This window comes from Cyprinus carpio, chromosome A10, assembly GCF_018340385.1.
Source record: "Cyprinus carpio isolate SPL01 chromosome A10, ASM1834038v1, whole genome shotgun sequence".
NCBI classification, from domain to species: Eukaryota; Metazoa; Chordata; class Actinopteri; order Cypriniformes; family Cyprinidae; genus Cyprinus; species Cyprinus carpio.
This window is the reverse complement of record NC_056581.1, coordinates 16,478,309-16,494,180: the sequence shown is the minus strand read 5'-3', so window position 1 is coordinate 16,494,180 and position 15,872 is coordinate 16,478,309. Positions and strand designations below refer to the sequence as shown.

Below are 15,872 nucleotides of genomic sequence, written 5' to 3'. Positions count from 1 at the left end.
ATGTACTGTTACTGTAATGAGAATTTAATTGTTTATCACTGAGAATAATGGAAATTAGAAATCATATATTAAAAGTAAAATGTCCAGATACATTTTGATTATGCGAATTCATCCTGAAAATAACGTCATAATTGCAAAAAAAAAAAAAAAAAAAAAAAAAAAAAGGTATTCCTAAAACAGACCTCATTTTCTTTATGTAAAATAAAATAATAAAAAAAAAAATCCCTTCTTTTTTTTTTAAATGTATGGATTCATTTTAACCTGGGCATGTTTCTGTGAGACAGGGTCATTAAATGAAATAAACATTAACTGAAATAAAATAATATAAAAAAATAATAATAATATTTTATTTCAGCTAGTTGCCAAGACTTTTTTCATTTTTTAATTTCTTAAGTACTAAAAAACACCCTGAAACTAATAGCTATAACTTAACAAATATAGACATTGAAAATTATAATAATAAAATTTAAATTAAAACTATAATACTATAGTACTGTATGTCAACGAAAGTAAAATAACACTGCTTTGAGATTTACCTATTTGGCTACAGAGATGTCACTTCCCCAAGAACAGTATACTCTTGACCTGTCGAATACAAATTGAATTTCAACTAAATTAAATTAATCTGCATGAAAAACTGCAATATCTTTCTGTAAGAGGCAATAATCCTGGGCACTTGTGCCAAGGCCAACAGAGGCCTGCATGTCAGTGATACTTTCATCTAAATATACACGAGACTGACAGCAGCAGGTGAGAGGGGCCCTGCCAGACGCTGGCGCTGAACCATCACGCATACAGTGCAGGTCGTACCCAAGTGTCTATGTGCTCATGTGTGTGAGTGTGTATGTCCTTGTTGGGTGCGGGTGCGGTTGGGGCTGGGATGCCATCTCCCCTTCACTGTGGATCAAGATCTGAACTAAACGCAACCCAATTTTGGGTTTGTCTTCAAAGCCAGCTGGTCTGGCTTGATTTTCTTTAGCCTTTTTTGACACATTAACAATCTTTTTTTTTCTTTTTTTTTACAAAGACTGGCCCACAGCAGGTGCTGGAGGGTTGAGCTTCCTGGAGAAGAAAATTCTCGGACTGGTAAGTGACCAAAAACTGTCCAAATTGAACAATTGCTTGACGTTGAGGAAAAAAATGACGTGTCTGTGGTTGAACATAAGTCAATAAAGTGTGTGTGCTAGCATGACACGGTGTTTCAACACGTCTCGTTTGGGGAATGCGGACCTGAGAATAGAAATAGAAAGATACAAATTTAGAGAGGTAGGCTTTTTTTCGAGACATGGTTTGGCTTCGTAAATAGATATGTTTGTCTAGGAGATGAATGCAGGAGAGGTTTCGCCGTTGACTAATATTGTGTCAAGCTTGTTTACGGCTCCTTTTATGACAAAAAAAGCTTTGATGTGAATGTTGCTATCTTTGTCAGATAGTTTGAGGACTTTATCAAGCCACTATATGTTTAACCCTCATGTTATGGAGGATTTTCTTTTTCCCAAAAATGCAGTCAAAAAAAGACTGGCCTACCAAAAATTGCTTGTACATCTCTCATCATGCGATATTATTACCAAATATTGGTTGAAAATCTTTTTATCAACTTGTTTTTTTCAATTAGCATAGGTGTTGTATTTCTTTTTTGAACTGATTGATCATCGGCCTCATTGAACTGTGCTTATGCACCTCAGTTTTTGAGTGAACATTGCCGTTATTATCCACAAATAATGGTTTTTTTGTTTGTTGTTTTTTTTTACTTGAAACTGAGCCGCATAAGCTCAGCTCAGTGAAGCTGACAATCAACCAGTTAGAAAATAACCAAAAAGAAATACAAAGCCTGTGCTAACTTTAAGAAAATAAGCTGACAAAAAGATTGAATGCAAGATTTGGTGATAATACATTCTATATTATTACCAAATCTTGGATTCAGTCTTTTCGTCAACTCGTTTTCTGAGAGATTTACAAACAGGTCAGTCATTTTCGACAGGGAACACCAGTTTAAGTAATCTTTGTTTTATTTAAAAAAAAAAAATAATATACAGAATATTTTATATGTAAAGTTATTTCCAGTTTGTGTGTTTGATACAAGTGTACATAATATTGAAACAAAATGATAAATGTGTTAAAATTAGGATTGAATTAATGTGCACATCTGCCCAAGCGAATGTTCTTTACTGGTGCTAGATCCTCTTGTTTCTTTCTCTATAAAGGCCACAGCTGTAGGGTATCCACCAAGAGTGTTTGAGATAATGAAAGGCACATCAAGGGCATTTGAGGTGCCCACAAAACCAACGATTCCTGCCCACAACCACTGCAGCCTTCTCCTCTTACAGCTTCGGTTTCAAAACAAGACGCCTTGATAATGTTATCCTTATGTACTGAGTGTGAGTGTTTGCCCCAGTGTTTATACAGTTAGACTCTCTGTCTGTCTCGATGGTTGATGCTCTAAAAAAGCTGAATGTGTTCGAGGAGGAAGCACAAAATGACCCACTTTGGATGCTGAACGTCAATGCAGCAAGATTTGCATGTTCAGCTGCACCGTGCTCAGTTTTTACTGCATGAGTTTCTAGTTTGACTCTATAGTTGAAGGTGTATTAAGCTTGCGTATTTTAATAGAATGTTGTATTCTAATTGCATTGCTATATTTGTTAAAAACTTTGGATAAAAGAGTCTGCTAATTTAAGTAATATAAAGTAAAAAAGGCTGAGACATCAATTGCTTAAATTAAACATTACCTTTTTTATAAACCAAATTAACTAAATTATTTGAAAAACAGGGATAGGGTTTAATTTTGGGTATAATTTTATGTTTATGCATGTGTGTGTATATAATATATTAAAAAATATACATAATACTTACACAATACACAATTATATAATGTATAAATATAATATATGAAACAAGGCTTTTGTGATTTATTTGATAAACACCAAAAATGTTTTCTTATAATTCTTACTACTTTTACACTATATAAGTTATACGTATTTTATATTATATATATATATGTATATATATATATATGTGTATATATATATGTATATGTATGTGTGTGTGTGTGTGTGTGTGTGTGTTTGTTTGTGTTTAAACACTATATTTTGTTTTTTTGCGTGCATGTGTGTACACACACTCAATATATATACAAAATATATAAATTATATAACAAAAATATATAAAAACATGGCTTTTCACACACACACACACACACACAAAATAAATATACAAAATATATATAATTAATAAATATAATATTGGCTATTAAAACATATTATATACTTTAAAAATGTATTATATAGTTTAAAAATATTTATTTCTTATTTTGTCTTATTTTTATAAAAAAAAAATTTTTGGAGAAGGTGGAGTCTCAATGTGTAATTTGATCATTCTTTTTTCTTTTTGTTGTATTTAAAAATCTAAAAATGCTTTTGTACATAGGTTTTATGCAACATCATAAATACAATGTAACATTTTGGGCATAATGTAGTGAAATATGAGATATATATTTTTAAAAGTCATACCTGTAAGCATAGATATCAGTTTATGTAACATAATCTGGGTTGACATGCCTTTAAGGCAGGTTTATAGACATCAATGCCTGAGAACTCGTCAGGTGAGCAGCATAATGCAGCACGATTTGAAGTGAGTTTCGCACGCTAGGACTCCCCCAGTGAAACCAGAGTGTGAGCTACAACAATAGAAAGCATGTTTTCTGTATTCTGTATTATGAGTTGTGGATTACAGGTGTCTAGCCGTGAGCTCAGCGACATATGCAAACAACTAGATAAGCCCTCTGTGAATGGGTTAGACACAAATAGCCTGAGATTCTAACTAACAAGTCCTCTGGGATCACATTTAAATAATTTTGCAGCACAGTTACAACAAAATGGATTGAGCTTAAAGACTAGTACTTGACAGGGAACTTCATACAGTATTAAATAAATAGTTTTAGTAAAAATTAAAATTTGGTCAATATCTACTGACCCACATGTCATTCCCAATCTGTGTGAGTTCTTCCTTCAATCTGCTATTCAGTTAATACAGAAAGACACCTTAAAAATATTCACTTTGTCCAAAAAAAAGCACAAATATTTGTATTTTTAATTCAAATCTGTTATTTGCTTTAAAACAGAACTTGAAGTGTGCTTCAAAACAGACTATTTTATCTTTTGTCTGGGGACTAGCTGTCTGTCTTTCTCTTTTTTTATGACAGCAGGTAAAACGTGCAACTTCTGAGTTACTCATTTTCATATTTCATTTTCATCTGATTTTTATCAAGCACTAATGGAAATGTGTTGATCTTAGTCTACGTAGGCCTACACACTTAAGTTTTAAATACGGAAGTGAATCCCCTAAATTATAGTTTCGTGTTTGTAGGAACAGAACTTACTCCCAAAAGGACCATGACTAACACCAAACCACCGTCGACAAAGCCGTCGTATTTTGTTAATGTTTGGAAGGTTTGGAGAGCACGCTCTTTAACTGTTGCCATGTCCACTTATTAGATATAAGCGACGCAATTATGTGTCTTTGGGCTTGGCTCATAGAGCGATCCATTTTATAGAGTTAATAACCTAGCCTAAAGTAGGCAGGTGCAGATCGCGATATTTTGGCATGTTACTTATTTCCAAATGAATGCGTTTTTCTTTGGGCTTGGCTCATAGAGCGATCCATTTCCAAATGAATGTACAGTTCTCTTTGAATGACTTAGTTGATTATAGGCTTGCATAAAATGGCTGCCCACTTCTTATTTCACAGTGTGGTGTTTGTTAGCAAGCATATGCAGAGCACTAATTCTGAGTATGGGTCACCATACTTGGCTGAATGTCACGTCACTTTCACTTTCACTTGTGTGAAGATAATTGGTTGTGTGTAATAGTTAGTTTTGGCTTTACTAATGTAGGCCTACCTCGTTCCCTGTGATTTCTAGCACCGCAACTGATAGCCTACGCCTGGGATCTCCAACCCTGCTCCTGGAGAGCTACCGTCCTGCAGACTTCAGTTCCAACCCTGCTCCAACACACCTGTCTGTAATTATCAAGTAGCCCTGAACACCTCGATTAGCTGCTTCAGGTGTGTTTGATTGGGGTTGGAGCTGAAATGTGTAGGTCTGTAACTCTCCAGGTGCAGGGTTGGAGACCACTGGCTAGACGTTTAAATAAGTCATTAACAACTAGTTGTTCACTTCGGTTCCATACACACTACGTAAAAGTGTAAATGTGGTTTCTGTAAATGTGGTTATTACCGGAATTTTTCAGGAGTTGTAGAAGGCAGTTGTCACTCCCTTAAATGAGATGTGTGTGTCTAGAACAGGATTAAGCACTAAAACGTGATTGACAACCGAATTTAGTTGCAGTTTGTACTTGGCCTTAGAAAACACAAACAATTGCAAAATCCTAATAACCACCACCACCACAAGATTACACTCAAAGTTGCTAAACTCCACATGGAGGTTTTACCCTTACCAGCACTTGGCAGCTCCAATGAAAAACATGCCCCCCTCAGAGTGCCCATGATCCTTTGTGAGTGTCAGCATTAGTGGCCTGCCAGGAAAAGTGTTGGAAAGGTAAACGGTTTCAGTTTTCTGTATCTATTAAAACACGCACATAGCTTTTCTTGGAGAAGAGTGGTTAAACTCTGTTTCCGCCCTCTCCCTAATGCTCAGTTATAGAGATAAACTTTAAAAAGCATTAAACAGACCTGGTCTCAGCTGAATGAACAAATACATAAGCCCTCTGATCGAGCTGTTATGGTTATTGAAAGGATGTGTGACGAGTCTGGATTCATTGAGGTGTAATACTCCAACCCGCCACTAGTCTGCGCCGATGAGTCACACAGACACTCATCGATGCCGCACTGATGCGTTTGTTTACTGATTATTCCCCAGACTAATAACTAATTCATATTATTTGATGAATATTTCATTTTTCTAGGTGCCAAAAGAAGGACCTGAAAGCCTAAAAAACCCATTTGATGGAGACACAAAAGCAGTGAAGATTCAGAGGGAGAAGATAAAGTTGAAACAGAAGGTTGTGAGCAAGTGATTGGTAAGAATAATTAAAAAAAAGTCTATGTCAATAAATTACATTTGTCTTGTTTATTTTTTATATATAAATTATTCAATATATTTAATATTTGGTTGTATGTTTAAATTAAATAGTAAACATAATAATTAGACATTGTATTTTTTATTAATTTTGTCATTTAGTTTTATTATTTAGCCTAATTTAATATTTATTCTAAAATTATACCGTAAAGTTAACCAATAATAGTAATTATATGAACTTATAAATATAGGCTATAACAATTAAAGTATTGGTTGTAACAATTATTCATTATTGAATATCATGATATAGCATAATATTTGATTATTTAACATGTATTTATTTAATTGAATAAAAATAAATAATTAAAAATAAAAGATAGTTACAGAATAATTGGTAACTTTAAGTAGGCTATGGTAAGTTTCCCTTCAAATAACTGGACAAAATGAAAACTGATACGAACTCTTGAGTGCAATAATTAAAGACGCGACGCGACTGACGCTTTGGTGATTAAAGTAAGTAAGAGCGTTCTTTTAGGACGCGTCGCGTCACGCGCGTGCGGGTGTGAGTTACTGTACGCGTAAGACCCGCCCTCTTTACAAAGAGAGAGCGAGACAGAATGATTCTCTTCTCTTCTGTGTGACGAACAGACGCTCGTGAGGATCGTGTCAGTAAACTAGAGGAGATCTCAAACACCACTGGTGCACCCAGGATAACTCTGGACGTCTTCAGTTGTTTTTCTTGTTGTTTAAAAAACGCTTTTGCTTCCATCGCTGTCAAAACCAATGAGAGACGCGGAGTTCAGCGACCATTCTCACATTGACGCGCACATGAAGCGCTTTGACGCGGTTCTGGGTTTGAAGAGCGCGTGAAGAGTTCTGGACCCGTGCGTGACTGACCATTAACACCAGCGCATGCATGCTTTCTGGAGCTGACACCCTCATGCATTACAAAGTAAGTTGAACTGTCACAACTGGAAGCTTTGTGGTTAACAGAATAGTGCGACTAGTTAGTGTCGACTACCATAGTATAGTTTAACAATCAGTAGAATAGTGTAATATAGAGCAGTGGAAGTATAGAATAGTATAAGTAATATATTCTAGAATAGTACAGTTTAAAAAGTAATAGAATAGAAAATAATATACACTAGTATAAAAGAATGGTTTTACAAGTAATAGTAGTATAGTTGAAGTAATATATTATTATATACTATAATATAGTTTAAAAAGTAATTGAAAGCATAGAATAGAATCATTTACAAGAAATATTAGTCATATATACATAATAGTTTAAGTCATATAATATTATATACTAAAATTCTATAGTTTAAAAGTCATAGAATATGAAATAATAGTATATACTACTGTAGTATGGAACAGTATAAAAAGTAACTGTGATTTTAGAAATCCAAATATCTGCATTGGCGGTACTAATTTTGTATATATTTATTTTTTCATATTTTAAATGTTGTCTGGCATGCTTTATATAATACTAAACAAACAACTTTTCCAAAATGGTGTAATTATGTGAATAGCATCTCTATTTATACTCCGCTGGGGTAATTGGAAAACTGTAAACAAGTTATTTTATATGGCAGCGCTTACTGAAACTAATGGCTTTACAGTTATAACCTGGAATATCCAGGATGAGGTTCCCAGCAGTTTAGATGAGAGAAGTGCTCTCCGCTGGTGCTTGTGCAATAATAATGACCAAAGGGCAAAATGTGATCCAGGAAAGCCTAGTGCTCCTCCCTATACTTAATAACATTCATTGTGGCGTTTTTTTGTGGGAGTGTTTTAGTATGCACGTTGTTAATATTGAAAGAGAGGCAAGATCGAACAAATACGCATGATAGAGAGAAACTTTAGATAAGTTGAAATGCTTGTACACAAATGTGTGCCATGTGCTGACACTCTGCAATGTGCCTCTCAAAGTATGGCACACACTTCATCTGTTTATTGCCATCAGGAAACCATAAACCTGACGTGCGATTGCATTAGTTAGTGGTGAATGATGACAACTTAACAGCAATAAATGATGACAACAACAGCCACTGTGTTTTCATTCACACAGGCTGTGCACTTTATGGTGAGATGTTAATAAATAAATATAGTAAGTAAAGCTAACGTTGATGTGTTTTATCATTTGGAAAAGCTAATCACACAAAAACCTCTCGATTGAGATATTGTGAGAGGCCTGGTGATGATTTTAAAACTAGTTCAGGAGCTTCGTCGGTTTGTCGTATTAGGGAAAAACCAGCAGTTTCATGAAGGGCTTGACGGGATGAAGTTGTAATTGTGGTGTTAACAGCTAGTAGCAGCATTATGTAGACGAGCGGAGTCAGTATATGAGTTGTGTAGGTTATCCTGCTGGGTGGTCTGGGTGCTGGTCGGACCTCCATGGCACTTTCCTTGGTTTACTTCATTAGCCACTGAGTGAAATGCAGCTAAACCTCAAAAGTATGTCACCATCATCGTTCTTGAAAAAACAGCTGTGCTGTTTATACCTCCTTAATAAAGATATTAGAAAAAATATCATCAAATAAAAGCCAGGTTTACTTATGCAAACACACAAATATTATAATGACAAATTTCTAAACTATTTAGTATATATTTAAACAGTTTATAAGCATTATATACTGCATTTGTTTTTGCATATAAAGTGAGATATAAATATTCTATAAAAATATTATGGAAAATACATGAAATGTATAAATGTTATATAATATTTTTTTAAATTCAAAACAAAAAATTTAATATTTAACATTTTTAAAATATAAAATATATATTTAACAAAATTATTTTCAGTATATATTATTCTGTAAAATTTTTAAAAAGTCAATTTAAATATATTAATTCTTTTCATATTTTTTATTTTATGTGCATTATATAACACTAAAATAAGGTTTGCATTCAAAAAGTGTAAATATACTTATAATATACCTGTATGTTAATATATAGTTTATAAATATGACTAAATATTTTTTTTAAATATAAACTTTTTATAAAAAAACAGATTCTTATGGATTCATTGTAAATGAAGAAATCGAGTGTTCATTATTTTTGCACTCAACCTGGCTTTTAACCCTAGAAAAGCTCATAAATGAAACCTAAGCTTTCCTGGTCTGTGGCTTTGCTGATCTTGCTCTCAAAGCAGTTTTTCAGCACAGCTTGATTTTGCCACACACAAAAAAAAAACCTTCAGATTTTTTCCCCTGTCATGTAATCTATCTTTGTCACTGGTGTAAAATGCTCAATTCACTGCATTGCATCCTCCAGTGAGGAGGTTTCGCACAGAGAACTCTTTGTACGGTGGGCCGTATATAGCGTTAATCAGCAGCACCCCCCCCCTTGCTCGACACGTGCATCTGGGGATATTTTTAGTGGATCATGTGTTCATAGTTTAGAGTGAGGTTAGTTAAAGTATTTGAGATGTGATTCGTCGGCTCTGAGGTAACAGATACTGCGTCCACTGTAACACGGCACTGGAATCCTGTCCAGATATTCCCATTAACGGGATAGTCAGCCGTTTCATTGGGCTTCTGGTTCTGTCTGTCTACCTTTTGGAATGGGTTGTTATGACATCTGTACACTGACAGATTTCAAACAGTGCAAGAATCCCAAGCCAGGTGCCTCTCAAAGGACACATGGACATTCTTGACCTCCTGAGGTCTTACAGAAGTCCAGCTGATGAAGGACGGTTGCCGCCAAAGCTTGACAGCAGGAGATGAAGCCATTCTTTGTGTGTCTATAAATTTAATCACTTTGCTTGTGGATGCTGATTGGTCAATACAGCGTTCCACAAGTGCTAAAATACATGATTAACTGCTACAACAACACAGAAGTTTTAACCTTATCTATCAAGGGCTAGAGAAGATTTAGTATATTACCATATTAGCTTAAAGAGATACTCCACCCCAAAATGAAAATTTTGCTTCATATAACCAAGATTGCACATCTATGGGACAGTCACAGGCCTCCCGGTTATCATCCAAAATATCTTAAATTGTGTTCTGAAGACGAAGGGAGCTTTTACGGGTTTGGAACGACATGGGGGTAAGTGATTAATGACAACATTTTCATTTTGGGGTGGAGTATCCCTTTAATAAAACAATACTTAAATTAAAAGTTGTAGTATCTCCTGAAAAGCAAGAGAAAAGTTCACCCAAAACTGATGGTTTGTCCAAACCTTCTGTAGAGCACAGCATACAATGAAACTCAGTGGGGTCCAGTGATGTTTAGACTCCAGTGTTCGTCTAAATATTTTCTTTTCTGTTCCCTTTGAAAAGATTTGGCTCGACATGAGGGTGAGTAAATAATGACAGAACTCTTATTTTTGGTGAACTATCCCTTTAAGACTGTCTAGTCTGTGCTATATGGTGAATATCTCATGCCATATTGTTTAAATATAGCACTGACCTCAGCCAAAAACCTCAACTTTTCTCCATCCCCAAAATTACAGAGGTGCAATCCATGTTTGGTCGTACCAAACTTGCATGCTTGTGGTCTTTTTTAGGCTTGATCATGCTGCTCGAATCATGTAAGTTTGTTCTTTCATTATGTGTAAGAATTTTTCCACCAATTCCCACAATGAGGTTTACTTACAAAATGAGTGTCTAGAGAAGACCAGCATCTCTATTCTGCATTCGAAGTCACAGAAAGCATTGAGAGCGCTAAATTAAATAAAATATATTGGATTTCGAAGTTGCATGTCCTACAGCACCTCTGATTTGACACTTGTAAACAATGTTCGTCTCAGTTGTGATGAGCCATCGATTTCAGCCAATGCTTTTGTTGTTCAAGGTAAAAAGTTCATAATTTTATTTTTGATTCTGCTGCGCTTACATGTGCAGTATATTTGGTAGAGGAAGTCTGCGAGGGGGAGTTTGAGGGGGCCGTCGGGCTGAATACCTGCCGTCATCCTGGTTTGGTTTACAATGCTCCCGAGTTTCCACGTCACTTCCTCCCCATGAGATCATTCCCATGCTGCTGTAAACACCCACACCCAGACCTCCAGACCCCACTGCAAGATCAAATCCAATTCTTATGATGCAGATACTGTGTGAGATAAACAGATCTAGTGGAGCATATCCAGCCTGTAAACTTCAGGTGCCAGATTCATGAAAATCTTAAGAAAGAAGTTCAAACGTTTCTTAAGATAAATCCTTAAGAATGTTTCTATGTGCAGTTCTCTCTGCATTAAATTTTATTGTGTGCGGAAATTGTCGTGATTAAATAGTCGCAAAAAGTTGCTCATAATAATAACAATCATTGTTTACATTATCATCTCTTGTAGTACTAATATATAATGTTTCGCACAAGTCTCGCACATTCACAGAAAATAGCTTATTTCCACGCTGAAAAATAAGAGGGATATAGGATAGCATCACTATTACTGGTGCTCGTACTTAAGGTTAAGGATTTAAGCAAACCACCAAAATGAAATATTAATGTTCAGGGTGTAATTCAAAAGATCAGAGGTAGAAACGGCCACCTGCTTTCTTCAGGTCACTTACCTGCTGCATGAGAGCACGGTCCCATACACGCTGCCAGCGGCTCTGAGTGCCAGGAGCAGAGAGATCAGCCTACACTGTGAGACTCGCTCTGATGTCAGAGCCAACCAACTGCCAAGATCTGTTCTCCACGTCGGGCAGCCTGACAAAAACACTTAAGGATATCGATCACAGGTCCATGTCTAAGTCATGAACTGCTAACAGCAGGACAAGTATGCATTTACTCTCGACAAATAATATACAGTCTGCTTTGCCATATAAATTCACATTATATTTATTATTATTATTACTGATAGATTTTGCTAATGTAATAACTTTACATTATTGTTGTTAAAAATGTAAACCAGTGCTCAAAGGTTTGGGGCCTTTAAGATTTTTAAAAACCTTTAAAATAAGCCTCTTAGAATTTCTTATGATTACCAATGTCTTTCATTAATCTTTCCTAAATGTATGCGTCAAATCAGGTAGAATTAACTGGTTTTGCTAACAACTGAACATTTAAATTTTTTAACAGTGTATATTGTAAAAAAAAGATCAGAATTTTAATTTTTGATTTTAGCTAAGGTGTAGATTTTAAAGAGGACATATTGAGCAGCAGAGTATTAATGTCATGAATGCACTGCTTTTAAAATAATGTAACAGAAAACAGAAGTGATATCTTAGCATGTGGCTACGAATGGCCACAGAGTTTCAGTTGGCAGTGTGTATCGGTTAGCGGTGAAGCGCAAACGCGGCGCACACACACTGTGAGAACACAGCTGTGTGACACACATCTCCACAGCAAAAGGAAGCCATGCAAATGAGCAACCAACTATGAGCAAAGCACCAAAATGCCTTGTGCTCTCGCTGTCATAGTTTTGAGAGTTATTCTCCAGAATATTAACAGAATTGTTGCTAATAGCTTGATCGTAGCTGACAGTGATTGCAAGCTTAGCTTTTGTAATTAGGTCGCTGAAAGTCCTGCAAAGAGCTAGGACATAATTTGAGATTTTCCATTAATTTGGGCATATAAGGAAGTGTAGCATACCAGGCTAGGCTAAACATGATTTCTGAGAAAATGTCTTGAATTATAAACTAATAAACTATAAACTTTCTTAATTTGTTTTACCCCATTTGGCTTTTTTTTCATTTTAAGCATAAATGTAATATAATTCTGAGGTTTATGTTATAAAATGGTTTATATGTGCCAGTAAGCTTACTTAAAAGTGGATTTTATTTTAGTTTCATTGATATACTGTTAGTTAGCTAATATTTTGAATTCATTTTAAGTTTTGTTTTCTTTTTTCACTTAAATTTTTACAAAAAAAAATACTAGAAATGTCATAGTAGCTTTTAAAAATTATGTCTATATAGTTTTTGTTCATTTTTAATTTATTACTTTTTGTTTATTCACTCCAAGCTAAACTAAACAAAAATGAAAATGTTGCATTGGCAATTAGCTGAAATAAAAAGAAGTAAAAATATATACATACATACATATTTATAAATGTTTAACTGTATATATATTTTATAATTTTAGTTTAAGCACTAAGTTTTTATTTATTCATTCTTTTTATTTAAATATAATAACTCTGATTCACATTTAGTTAAATGTTTTAAGGGTGTATAGATAATTTAATTAATTTTTTTTTTTTACTGAATATGATTAACAGAATTATTTTTCTGGAGTGTGAGCCAAAGTCAGATCTGTCTAATCTCACGCGAAGCGGACAGCATCAACCTGGACTCACATGGCCCACGGCTGTTCAAGCACAGTGCTCCACCAGGAGCCGTGGGTTCAGGATATGGGAATGTAGCGGGGCGTCTGGGAGCTGGTCTCGTTCTGTGGTACGACTAACCTCCACAGCTCGTGTGCTCTCATTGAGAAAGACAGACGCTGTCTCCTCTTTGTCCTTGGGAAGTTTTGAGGCGAGCCGTAAGGGTGGGGTGGAGAGTGACTCGTCCCCATTCCAGCACTGATTGATACAGTCTCTTGGCGGCCACTGCTCTGAGCCGTAGCATGCTCCCTTGATAGACAGCAAAGAGATGTAGCAGTCCTCTTCATGAGATACAGCCAGGGATAGCTGGCAGAACGTATGTTCTTGAACATTTCGAGCATGTATTTGAAGGACACTGGGTTGAGGTTGGATGATTGGCAGTGTTTGCTTAGGCTCTATAACTACTGCTTATCCCTGGATAACCCCCTAAACTAAAGTATTAAGCACGGTTAGTGCTACATTCACAAATGAAATCATGAGTGTGCTATTACTTTCTAAGTCATTAGACAGTAAATCGAACAATGTGCTAAAGAAATCTTAGCAATTGCATAGTAATGCCCTATCAGCTACCAAAAGCACCCTAGCAACCACATAGCATTGTGCTAAAATTCACTCAGAATACCTCAGCAACTGCATAAAACACTTTAGCAACCACATATTGTAGCATTGTGCTTAAAACCACTCAAAACATCTTAGCAACTGCATAACTATACCTAAGCAACCAAATACTGTAGCATTGTGTGAAACCCATTCAGAACACCTTAGCAACCACATAATGTAGCATTGTGCCTAAAACCGCTCAGAACACTTTGGCAAACACATAGCACCACCCTAGCAATGACATACTGTAGCATTATGCTAAAATCTACTCAGAACACCTAAGCAACCACGTAACAACTTCCTAACAACCGCATACTGCAGCACTGTGCTTAAAACTACTCAGAACACCTTAGCAAGTGCATAACAACACTCTAGCAACTGGATACTGGAGCAGTGTGCTTAAAATCGCTTAGAACACTTTAGCAAACGGATAGCCGCACCCTAGCAATGACATACTGTAGCACTGTGCTTAACCTTTGCAACTGCACAGAAATGCTCTAGCAACCACAAGGATCACCCTAGAAATTGCTAGTAACGTAGTACATTACATAGTATGCTAAAATCTCTCAGAACACTTTAGCAACTGCAAAGCAACGCAATAACAACCGGCATGTAGTTTGCCTTCACCTGCAATATTCACAAAAATGAGTCTGTACTTCTCATTGAATGTGATTGGTTTAAACCCACGATGCAATGGAAATATTATTAGTTTTAACATTAGTTTTATCACAGCAAAGTTCACCAAGCCCTTTTGAACCATGCATGAGATTTGTTGGTACTTCCCATTTTCTGCATTGTGGAGCGGTTTATGGGAAGAGGCATCTTTTATTGTTTCTTCTCAATGATGTCACTTCCTTATGAGGCCTTCTGCGAAGATTTCCTGTCATTATGTCCATTTGTGCTAGCTGATGGGTGTTGTTTGCAGAGAGATGCTTCCTCCTTCGAGTCAGAGTCAGCTGTCTGACACCTCTGGGGTCTGCCAAGAGCTCTGAGGATCTGCTCTGACGTGCTTCGACAAGTTTCTTCGCTGCCTGGCACGTCTTCAGCATTTCAGATGCCCTGAAAGATGGTGATAATGAAGTTGTACAGGCTCCAATCTCAATTGTTAACTGACATTAGCCAAGTTGTGCCAGAGGCTGTCTCTAAATGCTTTTTCTTAGGGTTTTCTTTTGTTTATTTCTGTCTTTTTGAGGTCTTTATTAGCAGTCTTTATTTAAGGTCTTTATTACCATTTTGAGAACCCCTAACCTTAAAGGGATGGTTCAATAATGAAAAAGGTCATAATTTTCTCACTCTCAAGTTACTTAAAACCTGTGTAAGTTCTGTTGGGCACTGAGGAATTTTGGTAACCCAATAATTAAATGTAGCCATTGACTTCCATTGAATTTTTTTCATACTATGGAAATCAATGGGTACCGTTGCCAAAGTTTCCATTTATCATTACCGACATTCTTCAAAATATCTTCTTTTGTGCTAAGCTGAAGAAAGAAACTCATATAGGTTTGAAACAACTTTTTTTGGGTGAGCTGTCTCTGTGTATAACATCTTGCACTGTTTGTTCTTTGAATGTAAATGATGTACCTCAAATCAAAACTTGTTGAAGAGAGGTGTGCTATTGCTTTTCTAATTGATCCAACTTATCTAACTTATCCAACTCTTGTGGGACCTACACTGCAAAGAATACATATTTAACAAGAAAATACCTTTTAGCCTTTCTACTTCCAATTTTTATATTTAATTCAGTGAATTAATTACCATCGCATTGTAATTATGAAAATTGCAAGCCATTTCTGAGAGAAATTTTTTTATACTTCAATTTGTTCCCTAGTGAGGCCATATTTAGGGATCAGAATATCATTGAAATGTTAAAAACAAAAATAGTGCAGTATGTTCCTGAATACAAGTTGCTTTTTTAATAATATGAAACGTGCTGCGACTTATATAATGCAATGAACGTCAAGCACACATAAC

General features: G+C 35.6%; 1 protein-coding gene across 2 annotated transcripts in view; it reads left to right on the top strand.

Annotated features, from left to right (window-relative positions):
- The first annotated feature begins 6,623 nt into the window (after positions 1-6,623).
- The window catches only part of mef2ca (myocyte enhancer factor 2ca), a 31,751-nt gene continuing 22,502 nt past the window's right edge, over positions 6,624-15,872 (top strand). For both annotated transcript variants that reach the window (XM_042765440.1, XM_042765441.1), the window contains exon 1: positions 6,624-6,986. The gene's annotated coding sequence lies outside the window, so the exon portion shown is untranslated. The remainder of the gene's footprint in view (positions 6,987-15,872) is intronic.